Source organism: Ostrea edulis, chromosome 2 (assembly GCF_947568905.1).
Source record: "Ostrea edulis chromosome 2, xbOstEdul1.1, whole genome shotgun sequence".
Lineage (NCBI taxonomy): Eukaryota > Metazoa > Mollusca > Bivalvia > Ostreida > Ostreidae > Ostrea > Ostrea edulis.
This window is the reverse complement of record NC_079165.1, coordinates 109,366,200-109,381,439: the sequence shown is the minus strand read 5'-3', so window position 1 is coordinate 109,381,439 and position 15,240 is coordinate 109,366,200. Positions and strand designations below refer to the sequence as shown.

The 15,240-nt window shown below is 38.2% G+C and overlaps 1 protein-coding gene across 1 annotated transcript in view; it reads right to left on the bottom strand.

Moving 5' to 3' along the window:
- LOC125680240 (brother of CDO-like) overlaps positions 1 to 15,240 on the bottom strand; it is a 40,195-nt gene that overhangs the window by 16,311 nt on the left and 8,644 nt on the right. The gene's annotated exons all lie outside the window — the stretch shown is intronic.

Genomic DNA, 15,240 nt, shown 5'->3' with positions numbered 1-15,240 from the left:
GGTATAAACAGGGGTCCGTGTTTGCCCAACTATATATTTTGTATTACTTATAGCAGTTATGAGATTGATCAGTGTTCGTTATCCTCACCTTACATTATGATGTATTTTTTCATGGCTAAAGATATATGAGAATTGTTTGAAGTGCAGAGGTGACTACGTCGAAAAATAAAGGAGATCATGAATCGTGACGTTACAAAAACGTCGATTTCTTCAGCATCAGACTGGGCCGTGCGGCTTGCATACGAATAGTAAATATCCTGATAACTTTGGTATACGTATATGCATTGTGCTAATTTTTACACATTTAAAGTATTGTGGTCTATATTGAAATTTCATGACACATTCCTGCTATTGTCGTCATTATTTAGAAAAAATATACAAATCCACAAACTTTCGTACAACCCTCGTATGTTGTTTATGTGTAAAACATGGGCCCTACATATTTCATATATAAAGCCTTCCATCAGTGTATGCAATTTTGAAGACATTGAAGTTTTAAGAACACATCTTGCTTTATACTGTTGCTGAATGTTAAAATTTAGCTTAGATATTCAGAACAGGAAGTGTTTGGAAGATTCCATTGCTCTTGGGACTAATGATACCATTAACTAGTACTCACGTATCCGATAAGGCATGTGGACCTCTTGTTTTAGAATGCAAATCATTAGATAATATCGGGAATCATTTTTACATCCCAGATTTAGTAATAAGACAAATAGAATTAGATTTAGTGAGAGTATGTCAAAACAAGTTTTAAATCTTTGAAAAATCTTTGTTTCTTCATAACCAAAATGTATGATGCAGTCTGTCCTCTACAACTTAAATCTCTTACTTTTTCTTTTTCCTTTGTTTGTAGTTATAGTATGTACCTATCTTGTATTTGTTTATTTTATATTTCCTTCTATAAATTCACGATTCATGAAGATCACTTTTCATTTTCATTTACTATTAATTGTACCTCATGTGCGACTGGTTGTTAGTGCGGGCGAAATAAATGAAATTTCCAATGTATGTACACAATTTAAGATATACAACATGTGTGTTGTCTCTTTACAGCATGCAAGCTCAGTTTCATATTATGTAGTTTTAAGTATGTCCGAATAGTGGATTTCGGAGGCATGTTTACAAATCGAGATTGAAAGGTAAATGATTTCCATTTGCACACGAACAAATCAAAACCGGTTTGACTTTACGTTTACATGATTTTTACTCACAAAAATATTCAATAGTTTTTTTTCAATTTATAAACATTACTTAAAAAGCTATTTTAACGAATACTTGACAATGTAATATTTAGCCCATGATCGGCATGATCGATCGATAGTCGGGTACTCGACTACTCATTGATATCCCTCAGATATATAAAACTTGCTTTCGATGACAATGGGATTCTCGCTGCGGTGTCACACACCACACGGTCATTGATAATGGAATAGGGATACAGTTATTTTATGGCATGTCAAACGTTGCAATATTTGATCTTTTCCATTTATATTGTATAATTTTCCATTTGTATTCTATATTTTCCATTTGCATTGTATAATTTTTCATTTGCATTGTATAATTTCCATTTGTATTGTATAATTTTCCATTTGTATTCTATATTTTCGATTTGTATTGTATAATTTTCCATTTGTATTCTATATTTTCCATTTGTATTATGTATTTTTTTCGTTTGCATTGTATAATTTCCATTTGCATTGCAAAATCTTTCATTTATATTGCATCCGAGGGATTGTTTATTTTGATTTGTTACGAAGGATTTCATTAGTTTGGGTCCCACTTATATTTAGCCGTCACCAGGTGACGTACCACAAATAGACTTACTTATGCTACATGTATGGGCACTGTGTCGTAGCATTGGGGGTACTTTAACGTGTCAACGCCTGTCGATATTTACGTCTAAGGTTTGATGCAGCCATGACACGAGAAGAACTCGAACATGCAACTTCACGGTTACGAACCAAAGGGCATATCACTGAACTACCGCGATCGGTTCCATATAGGACTAGTTGAACATACATGTAGCCAGCAATGAGGAATCTTGCGCCGGGAGACACCCCCCCCCCCTCCCTTCACAAATGATATTTTATATACAGATGTCGAAAAAAGCATGCATGTATGTTTTATTTTGTCAGAACGCACTTGTCCAGGGGACTTCCAGGGGCGGATCCAGGAATTGCGGTTACGGGGGCGCCACTTTATGAAGCACGCGGTTTGGGGACTGCCTCAAGTGGGTAGGGGTCCAGGGGGCGAAGTCCCCGGAAGCTCCTGGATTTTACAGATTTCATAGGGCTTGAAATATGTCATTTTTAATCAAGTGAAATTAGTAAAATGACGCAATTTTTAAGGGTTTCTGGAAAAATTAAGTTCTCTCAATAAAGTACTTCAAGAAATCAAAAGACTTTGTCATTTATTTCTCCGGGAATGGAAGAAATTATTGCTTCTTTTATTGTTTCATACATTTTTCTAAACAAGATACCAAGATTTACCTTAAATTTGGAAATTTTGAGGGGGGAGGGGGCGCCGGCTGCGCCCCCCCCCCCTTAAATCCGCCACTGACTTCGCCCTCCAACTGCAACCCCCTCCCCCAAGGCTTTGCACTGGATTCACTAGGGATCTTAAGATAGTCCCCAGACATCCAGCAGTTTACTGCATCCTTTCGTTCAGAATTATCTAGATCAGCCAGTGGTTAAATAGGAGACTAGTTTGAATATGCTGATCACATTAGACGCATAAAAGCGATCAATTAATGGGGTGGGGGTGGGGGGTTACGCCATTACACTTAGCAAATACGGTACATTCCTGCGAAACGTGCCTCCTGAACTTTACCTCTTCAACATCTCGCGCATTACCAAATTCGATAAACGATAACTTAAGATTAATCCATTGAATAGTTGTAACAAACCAAACTCGAGGTTAACAATTGGTGGGGACCCAAGGGCCGAATTAAGTCCCCCGAATCTACTGAATTCTGACTTAATAAAAATGTGCATGCTTTTCTGGACAGTTCTATTTTTTAAAAAAATGATCGGGGGGGGGGGGGGGGTCGCCATTACTAGAGCTAGCTAAGTATTTTAAAAAATAACTAGTCCAGGACCTGGTCGCGGTAGCTCAGTAATATATCGCTTGGTTTGTGGGCGAGAGGTCGTGAGTTCGAGAACCGTTACTGTTATTGCCGCATCAAAGCTTTAGAGACATAAAGACAGTGATTGCTCCTTTGCCAAACACTCGGCATTTAAAAGACCTTAAAAACAGATATTCCGTATCGCTGCACAGGCGTTGGCACGATAAAGAACCGTCATTGCTACGGCCTGTCATCGTCGGTTACCCACGGATGCTTCTATTCGAACGTGAATGGACTCAAAACCGTGGTTTGCGACGATGCGGCCCTGTGTGCTAAGCACGTCTACAGATGTGGTACATCAGTGACGTTAACTAATGAAATCCTTCGTAACAAATCAAAATAAACATTCCCTGGATACAATACAAATGAAAAATTATACAATGCAAATGGAAAATATAGAATACAAATGGAAAATTATACAATACAAATGGAAAATATAGAATACAAATGGAAAATTATACAATACAAATGGAAATTATACAATGCAAATGGAAAATTATACAATGCAAATGGAAAATATAGAATACTGTGACGAATTGGGATCGGGCACGGGATGTATTATTATCTATAAATAGAGCTGATGTGATCCGGACTTTATCGTAGGACAATACGATATGACCCAAGGCATAACGAATGCCGGGTAGTATAAATACGGCTGTTTTGCGAGAGACAGGGTCATTCTGAAGTAGACGCTGGCAAGGAGTTATCGAAGGTACGGTGAATAAAGAAACTAACAGTATACGGTGTCTAGTATACTAGTAGGGAAGCTTTTAAAGGTGGGGACGTTCACCTGGTGTTTATTTTATTTTGTTTGATCAGTCCTTCGACAAAAGGGATCTGTCCGGTATAAGGACACATCTCCCGTACTCCCGGATCTGTCACATCCAGATCTATAGTCTCTTTATGATAAAGATAGGAAATCTTGCACATATCTGTATATATTGACTCGTACATTTTTTTTTTTATAAAGATAGGAAATCTTGCACATATCTGTATATATTGACTCGCATATTTTCTAATCATTTGTTTAAGATCAATATCAATAAGTATAGGGACTCATCCAAATCTTCGAACCCTAACACGTTACAAAATTGGTGGCAGCTCAGAGGGATTTGGTTTGGGTCCTATTCGTGATTTTTTTTTATTCATCTGATTAGTTAATTTTTGTATGATAAAATGTCTGGGTTACGTGCCGATCTGTCTTACATAGATCATCAAATTGTTTGCCTATCTAGGGAGATAGATGAATCTCTTAGGTCCTTAGGTCTCCGTCAACAGCTTGGGGATGTATCCGGTGTCTCTAGATCGAGACATGTGACAAGTACCCCGGATACAAGACAATGCTGGGGATGCAATTAGTAGGGATATGTGCGGGAATGCTGATAGGAATATATCTAACGATTCCCCGCCAATAAGATTGCATCCTGCATACAACCGAGGTATGCATCCGGAAACGGATGGGAACCATGTTCAGGCTGGGTCAAAGCATAGAAACTTTGTTAAGCCTGCAACATATGACGGATCTAGCCAGTGGAATGACTATCTGTCTCATTTTGAATCAGTTAGTTTACTTAATGAGTGGACCGAGACAGAGAAGGGTCTATATTTAGCTTCCTCTCTTAGAGGCCTAGCACAAGGTGTACTTGGTAATCAGCCCAAGGGAGAAAGACAGAACTATGCAAAGTTGGTTAAAGCTTTGCAGGATAGATTTTCACCACTGAACCAGACAGAGCTGTATCGGACTCAGCTCAGAGAAAGAAAGCAAAGAGCTTCAGAGAGTCTACCAGAGATGGGGCAAGACATACGAAGGCTTGTAAACCTAGCCTATCCAACTGCACCGGACGACGTCCGGGAAATCTTAGCTATGGAACAGTTTTTAGATGGGCTTTACAATTCGGAGATGCGGCTTAAGGTTAAGCAGACTAGACCAAGCAGTCTTAATGAAGCTATACAGAGAGCAGTTGAATTAGAGGCTTATTATAAAGCTGAGAGCCGCCGCACAGAGAATATCAGAAGCATGGAGCAACAAGGTTCAGCTCAGGCATCAAAAATAGATAAGTTTATAGACACCATGGAGAAAAACATGCAATCCCTTCAACGGGAAATTAAAGATATAAAGCAGTGGAAATTCCATATGCAGAAGAAAGGGCAAGATCCTCGACATACAAAGGTAGAACAACATAAGTCAGAAAGGGACGCCAGCAGTATTAGAAAGTGTTTCAAATGTGGATCAGACAACCACCTAAAAAGGGAGTGTCCGTTAGGCATGAATCCGTCTTATGGCAAGGATGAAACGGGTAAGGATACCAGCAGGAAATGGAAAGATGATAGGTCTCATAACAACGAACGGAAGGAAGAATTGCACTCAAGAATTGTATCTGCTGTTAACGAGCCAGGTGCTTATGTTACTGCTAAAATCCATGGGATTGACACATACTTACTCGTTGACACCGGTGCCACGGTATCTTTACTCTCAAAGGTATGCTATGAAAACATACAAGGAAATGGGAATTACGAGTTAAAGAGTGTAGACAAAGATGTTTTGTCAGCAAATGGTTCCATCCTTCAGATATATGGTAAGGTATCCATCAACTTTGTATTGAATGGAATATCTCTGCATCATGAAATGATCGTTGCTGATGTTTCTGTAGATGGTATTCTTGGCTTAGATTTCCTTATCAAGCACGAGGCCATCATTAACCTTCGTACACGCAAGGTTGAAGTCTCGGGGATAGAACACCCTATACAATTGGAGGGTATGGCGCAGGAATACAAAGTGGCGTTGGTGCGTAGAATAATTATTCCGCCTAGATCCGAGGTCATGACCGAAGGTACCATTTGCCCAGGACCAGATGGAGGATACCCAGTTAAGGTTGGTCTCATAGAGCCTTCTAATAAATTTCTGAAATCCGATTTTGGAATGTTGGCCAAAACCCTGGTTAGAAGACAGGACACGATACCGCTCCGTATCATGAACATATCTGACACCAGTAAAGCCATTCAGTCAGGAACTGTTGTCGGGAAATTGTCTCCTATAGACGAGGTGGTATCTGTATCAAACCACAGTCAAGAAGCGGATGGGTCTGAGCCATTGTCAAATCATGTAAAAGAGCGTTTTGATAGAAGCACTGAGCATCTAGAACCAGAACAAATTGCCAAGGCAAGACGTTTGCTTGTCAAGTATTCGGATTTGTTTTCTGTATCTGATAAGGATGTAGGCCGTACCTCTTTGGTAAAACACAAGATCAACACGGGTAGTCATACACCCGTTAAACAGCCACCTAGACGACTCCCATTTCGAATGCAGGATGAAGTGAAAGAGCATGTATCAGACATGCTTCAAAGAGGAATTATTACACCTTCTCGGAGTCCATGGTCCTCGGCAATAGTGCTTGTTAAGAAGAAGGATGGGTCCACGAGATTTTGTGTGGACTATAGGTAGTTGAATAGTGTCACGACTAAAGACGCCTATCCCCTCCCTCGAATTGATGAGTCACTTAACCAGCTTAGAGGATCCCGATGGTTTAGTACTCTTGATCTTAATGCGGGATACTGGCAAGTGGAGTTGGATCCAGATGATAAGAACAAGACAGCTTTCGTGACACGTGAAGGGTTGTATGAATTCAATGTCATGCCGTTCGGGCTGTGCAATGCCCCGGCCACATTTGAACGGCTAATGGAAACAGTCTTGTCCGGTCTACAGTGGCAAGTTTGCCTTGTTTATTTGGATGATGTGATTGTATATGGGACAACGTTCGACGAAATGTTATGTAACCTGGAATTAGTCTTTGAAAAGCTTTACGCAGCTGGATTGAAGCTGAAAGCTAGGAAATGTGTGTTGTTTGGTAAAGAGGTCAGATATTTAGGTCATGTGATCTCAGAAAATGGCATCCAGACTGATCCTGAAAAGGTTGAAGTTGTAAAACGATGGCCAGAGGCAATAAGTAAAACTCAAGTTAGATCCTTCATAGGCTTTTGCAGCTACTATAGAAAATTTATAGCTCATTTTGCCAATATTGCACGACCGTTACATAAGCTTACCGAAGCAGCAACTCCATTTTCCTGGACAGAGGAATGTCAAACAGCATTCGACCTTTTGAAAGTAAAGTTAACATCTGCACCGATTCTTACTCATCCAGATTTTAGCAAACCATTCATTCTGGATACAGATGCAAGCCAGAATGCTATCGGAGCCGCCTTGTCTCAGATACAAGATGGACAGGAGAAAGTGATTGCATATGCCAGTAAAGTTCTAAGCAAATCTGAACGAAAGTACTGCGTGACCAGAAAGGAGCTACTAGCAGTAGTGACCTTCATCAAACACTTTAGGCCTTTCTTGTATGGACATAAATTTCTGGTCAGAACAGATCATAGTTCCCTTCGCTGGCTACTTAGGTTCAAAGATCCGGAAGGCCAGTTGGCTCGATGGCTGGAGGTCATAGCAGCTTATGATATGGAAATTGAGCATCGGGCTGGAAGACTACATGGGAATGCTGATGGGCTAAGCCGACTGCCATGTGGTCAATGTGGATACTTTGACAATTGGGAGCTCGAGAGCCAAGATGGAGATAAAGAGCATGCCAGGGTATTGCAGGGGAACGAGATAAACGAGGTCAATGACAGTTCTACAGACCTGGTAAAGGTCCAGAATGGATGTTCTGACATACGACTTGTAAAGTCTTGGAAAGAGGAGGACAAGAGACCAGAGTATAGTGAGATTACTGCTAAGAGTTACATGGTTAAATCCTTGTGGGCACAATGGAGTAAGTTAACACTGAAGGATAATGTATTGTGCCGCATGTGGGAATTAGAGGATAGCAACCTCGTGACATATCAGGTGATTATGCCCCTGTCCCAGAGAAGATTTATCTTAGAACAGGCCCATGATGCGAAGACCGGTGGACATCTGGGCGTGACAAAAACACTGAACAAGATAAGACAAAGTTATTACTGGCCTGGACTACAAAGCGATGTGAGAAGCTATGTTGGGGGTTGTGACATATGCGCAAGGAGAAAAGTCCCAACTAAAACAAAAAGGGCGCCGATGCAGCCACTTCAAGTTGGTTATCCGATGGAGAGAATAGCTTCTGATATATTAGGGGAATTTCCGGTGACAGAAAAAGGCAATCGCTATATTTTGGTTGTAGCCGATTACTTCACCAAATGGACGGAAGCCTTTCCTATGCCTAATATGGAAGCCCAGACAGTTGCAAAGCTTATTACAGAAGAGGTCATCTGCAGATTTGGAACTCCTGGCTGCATTCACTCTGATCAAGGTCGCCAGTACGAGAGTCTCTTGTTCAGTGAAGTGTGTAAATACTTACAGATCAGAAATACAAGAACCACACCGTACCATCCTCAATCTGATGGTATGGTGGAACGATTTAATAAGACGTTGGCGACTATGCTTAGTAGTTTTGTGAATGAAAATCAAAAGGACTGGGATGAATGCATACCGTACGTTATGATGGCATATAGAGCATCTCAGCACGAGTCCACAGGGTATACCCCAAATATGCTTATGATGGGCAGAGAAGCAGCCACACCATTGGACATAGCATATGATATGCCTTCGTCCTGGAAAGAAGTTCCAAGAAATGAATGGGTCTGGGTGCTTCTCGATCGAATGGAGCGTGCACATGCATTAGTGAGACAACATTCAGAAGGGGCAATTCTTCGTCAGAAACATTATCATGACATGAAAATGTCGTATGAACGATTCAAGAAAGGCGATGAAGTCTATGTATATTTTCCCCAAAGAAAGGCTGGATGCTCATCAAAACTAACCTCATTTTGGCGAGGTCCATTCCTGGTCTTGTCCATAGTCTCAGAAGTTCTGTATAAAGTAAACTGCGGTCGCAATGGGAAAGAACAAGTAGTCCATTGTGATCGAATGAAAGTCAGCAAACCTCAGGTATTGAGAGGAGAAGTTCTAGAACCCAATTACTCCTCTGAAAAGATGGATGAAAGGACTGATGTTGATCAAGTTCATGATGACCTCGAGTCAAGTTACAAAAATGTCGAAGTTACGAATGAACTGGTTGGAGGTGGCAGAGAAAGACGAGATAGACGTCCTCCAATATGTTTGAAAGATTATATTCAAGACTAGTGCATATGACACAATAGTTTTGTAGATCAAACAATTCTTTCTATATTTCCTAGATGATCACAATGTACATATGCAAGAGGACAAGCGGTTTAAATAGATACTTAGCCTTATAGACATTAGATTAAGTTCAATGAATTTCTTTATTTTTATTTTGTAGATTAGCTATGGCAAATACCAAGGTTACAGCTCGAAAGTCTAAAGAAATATGTCCTGTATGTTTTCATGAAGTCGACGGGAAGGAAATCTGGATCGAACATGTTATGAAGTGTACACGGAACTTGTTGGTGTGTGAGAAATGCCACGTGTCTTTCAAGAAGAAGGAATATTTCCTGAAACACATGAAGATGAAGCATCCTGATGTGGGTCCATCTGAAGAAACAGATAAAGACGCACCTAGTATCAGTACAATGCGAAAAGATTCCACAGATTATGATAGTGAATGGGATGAAGATCCAGAAATCCAGTTGGGAGATGATCTCGCAGAACGGAGCATCGAATCTCTTCCCAGCACTAGTGACCTGGTTGTTGGGCGTATGGTGAGGAAACGAACGGCACCTAGCCCTGTGCACACATCAAGAAAGGTGATGAACAGAACAGAAGTTCGATCTGTTTCAACAGGGGTGTCTATCGGAACTCAGACAGAAGGTCGTATGATGATACATCAGTACACCCAGACTGAAGGTACCAAGAAAAGGATGAAGGAGGTTACTATCACAAAGTATCTTGAAAATGGACGAAGCATAAAGAAAATCACCGAGAGTGAAGTGTGTTTTGACATATAAATTGTATATGACTTTAGTCCAAGAACACAGTAACAAAGAGTTACACATATGTACTGTTTTGAATTATTGTTAAGCATATAGGATTATGGATAAGGCATATCTATTTCACATCATGTTCATTTTTACATTACTCATCATTGGTCTACATTTTCATGTTTTCTTCTCATTAAATGTTTTTGTTGATGATACCCAAGTTTTCGTTTCATGCGCGGACGCATGTAAAATAGAGGCGTGGGTAATGTGACGAATTGGGATCGGGCACGGGATGTATTATTATCTATAAATAGAGCTGATGTGATCCGGACTTTATCGTAGGACAATACGATATGACCCAAGGCATAACGAATGCCGGGTAGTATAAATACGGCTGTTTTGCGAGAGACAGGGTCATTCTGAAGTAGACGCTGGCAAGGAGTTATCGAAGGTACGGTGAATAAAGAAACTAACAGTATACGGTGTCTAGTATACTAGTAGGGAAGCTTTTAAAGGTGGGGACGTTCACCTGGTGTTTATTTTATTTTGTTTGATCAGTCCTTCGACAAAAGGGATCTGTCCGGTATAAGGACACATCTCCCGTACTCCCGGATCTGTCACATCCAGATCTATAGTCTCTTTATGATAAAGATAGGAAATCTTGCACATATCTGTATATATTGACTCGTACATTTTTTTTTATAAAGATAGGAAATCTTGCACATATCTGTATATATTGACTCGTATAGTTCCTAATCATTTGTTTAAGATCAATATCAATAAGTATAGGGACTCATCCAAATCTTCGAACCCTAACACGTTACAATACAAATGGACAATTATACAATACCAATTGAAAAGATCAAATATTGCAACGTTTGACATGCCATATTATTTAACGTACATTTAAGATGATTATACAAGATACACATTGCATTTGAAATATTTTACTAGTATATAAAGCACGGAAATGGCAATGAACTCTTAAATGAACATAACTGCCCAAAGTGAAGAAATATTTAATATAATTTGGCACAGAAAATTTTACTTTATTTTATTGGGATACCCACTTGTATTGAATATTTCTTCACTTAGGACAGTTTTGTTTTTTAAGAGTTCATTACTATTTCCGTCCTTTATATATGTAAGACTGTAACGTGAGATGCCAAAATGCGATGGTTTAATAACGTTACGGACGCTAAAGTACGATGGGCCCTCTCCTATAGACACGCTACGCCAAAGTGCGATGGTCTGGCAAGCCAAAGCGCGATGACCCTTCATTTGTAGGCGCACCACGCCAAAGTGTGTATTCTGACACTCCAAAGTCCGATGGTTGCGGAGTAGAGTAACGTTTGAGACTCATATTATTACGACGTCATTCATAACGTTTTTCAAAATCCAACGTCATTTTACACCACCAAAGGGTTTTCTCTTGACAACAACGTATTCGGGATATTGGAGAAAGGCACGAGTGATTAAGATTGACATGAACAATGGCAAGGTATTGTGAGAACGGCAAAGTACTTCGACCAAACATGCTGTAATTCATTATCATTAAATTTTATTATTTGTGATGTAGACGTAATAAATTCCTGGGGGAGAGGGTATGCTATAATGCAAGTAATTCTATGCAATTTCGCGTTTGAAAATTTTGTGTTCATTAACACGACAACTAAATAGTAATGAAATAAGTTTATAACTATTTTGCATTGATATTTTGGTGAAACAACACACGGTTGGTACAGTCTTTACCAAAACACTGTGTGCATTCAATTTTGCAAACCAACATACTTCGAAGTGTCACTCCATCGCACTTTGGCATGCTACACCATCGCGTTGGTGCATTATTAAGTACCATTACACTATGGCGCATTCGTCTCAAACCATCGCACTATGGCGTGTCAGACCATTGCACTATGGCGCATGATTGTGGGCCATCGCACTTTGGCGTGTCACACCATCGGGGTTTGGCGCAGACCAGCGCACTTTGGCGTGGCAAATAAACATACCACTTTAGAGTTGCATCGCACTTTGGAGTCCTACATATATGACATCTGGCTTTTTCTTTTTTCATGTTCGTATAAGATGTACATTATAGCTTTTGAGTATTGTAATATATATGTGTGTGTGTGTGTGTGTGTGTGTGTGTGTGTGTGTGTGTGTGTGTGTGTGTGTGTGTGTGTGTGTGTGTGACCAGCCACGAGATTTTGGTTCCAAATGAGGAATTTATCAAAAATGAGATTTTCACTTTAAAATGACACACATGTATGCCTAATTGCGCATTGAAAATGTTATGGTCTTATCTTGCATGGTTCCGGAGATATGACGTCACGAATATAATATATATTATGGTGTAGAATTTCATTCATTTAGAAGTAACACTTGAAACTTGTGATGCACACAATTTGAAGGCAATTCTAAACAATGTTATGATATTTATTAAGAACAAACACGTTTAACAATATTTTCTCTTAAGTATATCATACAGACATTATCTTAACTAACAGTTACCATAAGAAACATTCCCATTACAATACTGTCACCATAGCAACCATTACAATTCTATAATTATAAATGTAAACCTATGTTTCTTTAACTTTCTCAGTAGCTAAAATTATGTACAGGTAGAAAAAAAAATATTAATTACTTTGCAAAGTATTTCAACTCAATAGATAATAACTACCAATATTCATGCACTCAAACTCCATACATCATACTATCAGGGTTATACAATATTTATACATAATACGGTGAAATATGGCGGCCTAGTATCTCATTAGATGTAGAGAATTCTCTCTTACAATTTGATAATTATTCTTATTTGCTTCTAAAGCTAGCATGCTAATTTTGAATTATAAAACCAACTTATGATAGATTTAAAAGCAAGTAAGAATGATAGCATACGGGTCTGAAAATTGTTGTAACATATCTTATTATAACTATGATCATTTAATCATGATTAACATTATAATGTACAAGTAACAAGTTAACTTTGTGCAACTTTGACTAGTCAATGTTGTCAATTTATAATTGAATTCACTCAATGCAAGTTGCATTTTTCATTGCAATTAATAGGTTGATCAATATTTCACAGACGTACTAATTTGTTTGAAAACAAATTAATAAAACTGATACATGTACTTTTTTTCAAAGTATATAATATGTACTGGGACTTATGATATTGTATGAAATTTTGAAGTATGGAAATGCAGTGAAGTAAACATTCAAAGCAATTTTCATAGGTAAAATCAAGTGTTATAATATTTCCTTTTTTCTCCTGAAATGATAAGTCGTAATAAATTACTGTCATATTTTCAATTATATTTAGCACTGAACAAATTAAATTTATAAGAATTCAGTTTAATTTTCTGTTTTCAGGCAAATTCATTTCCATAGACCTGATTGGAATTCGTGTTAATTTATCTATCGAATTAAATCTTAATATATATAATCTTTCTATCGTGAGACAATAACTGATATTCAAGAATGTAAAATACCAAATTCATATGGACAAATGACAAAGCTCCGACACTTCTTTGATAGTTTAAAGAAATGAGTGACCCAACTTTCTGATCATATTGTTAGTTGTTTGTTTAACGTACCGTAAAGAAAGACGTCATCAGCTGTAGGTGAAGTACCATAAATTTAGACCTACGGCCAGGGCCGTAACACTGGGGTTTTTTAACGTGCCAAAGCCAGTCACGACAGTTTTAAGGTCATATCCAAAAGACCCGTGATTCTCACTTCTAAATACCGAAGGAGCAATCACTACCTATGTTAGAGTCTTAGGTTTGACTCAGCCTTGGCATGAGTGACGCTCAAACTCACGACCTCCCGGTTACAAAGCGAACGTTTTATACCATTGAGCTGCTGCGACTGATCCTGAGGATAATATGACCAGTGAACTTAATGTTTATATTTATATATGGTTAAGATTGTGATGGAATGCTGCTTGTAGGGGTACAACTTGGATAGCTCACAAAATCAAATCATGGTGCCATGAATTATGTACTTGACATACGTATTATTTACACATATCAACCAAATTACATGTTCATGTATTATCCCCTCCCAATAACACACAAAACAGTGGGTATAAATTTGGATATTAGTACAGGAATTAATATTGAAATTATATTCATCAGCTATCATTTCTACAGGTATTTAATTTTTCATAATTGATGCACTTTTATATCTATTTTGATAATTAATCATGGGCCTATAAACATTGATGTTGCCGATGCACAATTGAATTCATTACATACAAATGGAAACTGAAATATTGATTATTAAACAAATAATGTTTATGTCCAGAGAGAGAGAGAGAGAGAGAGAGAGAGAGAGAGAGAGAGAGAGAGAGAGAGAATTTGAAATTGTTTACATGTATCCTTTTTTTGTTATATCCAAATGGAAAGAAAGTCCTTATTGCTTGCAAAGTTCCATGCATTGGCTGGTTGCCGCCTCTCAGTTTTTTGTTTTTGCAACGAAAAACGCAAGACTAAACTTATGAATTCAACCAACCCCCTTCCAATTTGGTGCTACATGTCCATGTCATCACATTGTTCTCGGTGGTGATCTCTCCGCATTTTAGCACTGTTTAACAAATGCAATGTTTCCAGTATAATTCTAATTAACGATTAATTAATAATTCATGTGAATCTACACTTATCCCCAATGGGTCCAGGACAAATCTCTGGTGGGGACCCAGGGGGCGAAGCAGGAAACTGGTGAATTTTAGACAGTTAAGATAGGTATTTTCAAAGTCTCCAATACACACTTTCTTTAATTTTAAACACAGGCACATGGGGTAAGAACATCGTAACTTCCTTCAATTTAAAAAAAAAACGATTGTCCATTAGTTTTACTACAATTTGTTTTTAATTTTGGGACGTTTTGTACTCTCTTTATAACAACTAAATTAAATGTGTTTTTGAATTCAGTGAAAGCTTAATTACAATTACTAAAATTCGATGTATCTAAAATGAAAGAAGATACAATCGAATTTTAGTAGTTTTAAATAAAGCTTTGACAGAGTTTAGAAACACATTAGTTGTTATAAATAGAGTAAATAACGTCTAAAAAAAATCAATTAATCTTTTTTTTAAATGAAAGGGGCGGGATACGCTGTCCGGCCTTACCCCATGTGCCTTTGTTTTTAAATAGATACAACACTAACTTTTATGCCATAGTTTATTCTAATATATTTTGTAGCAATTAAAATATAGTCAAATTAAGTAATTATTTCATTT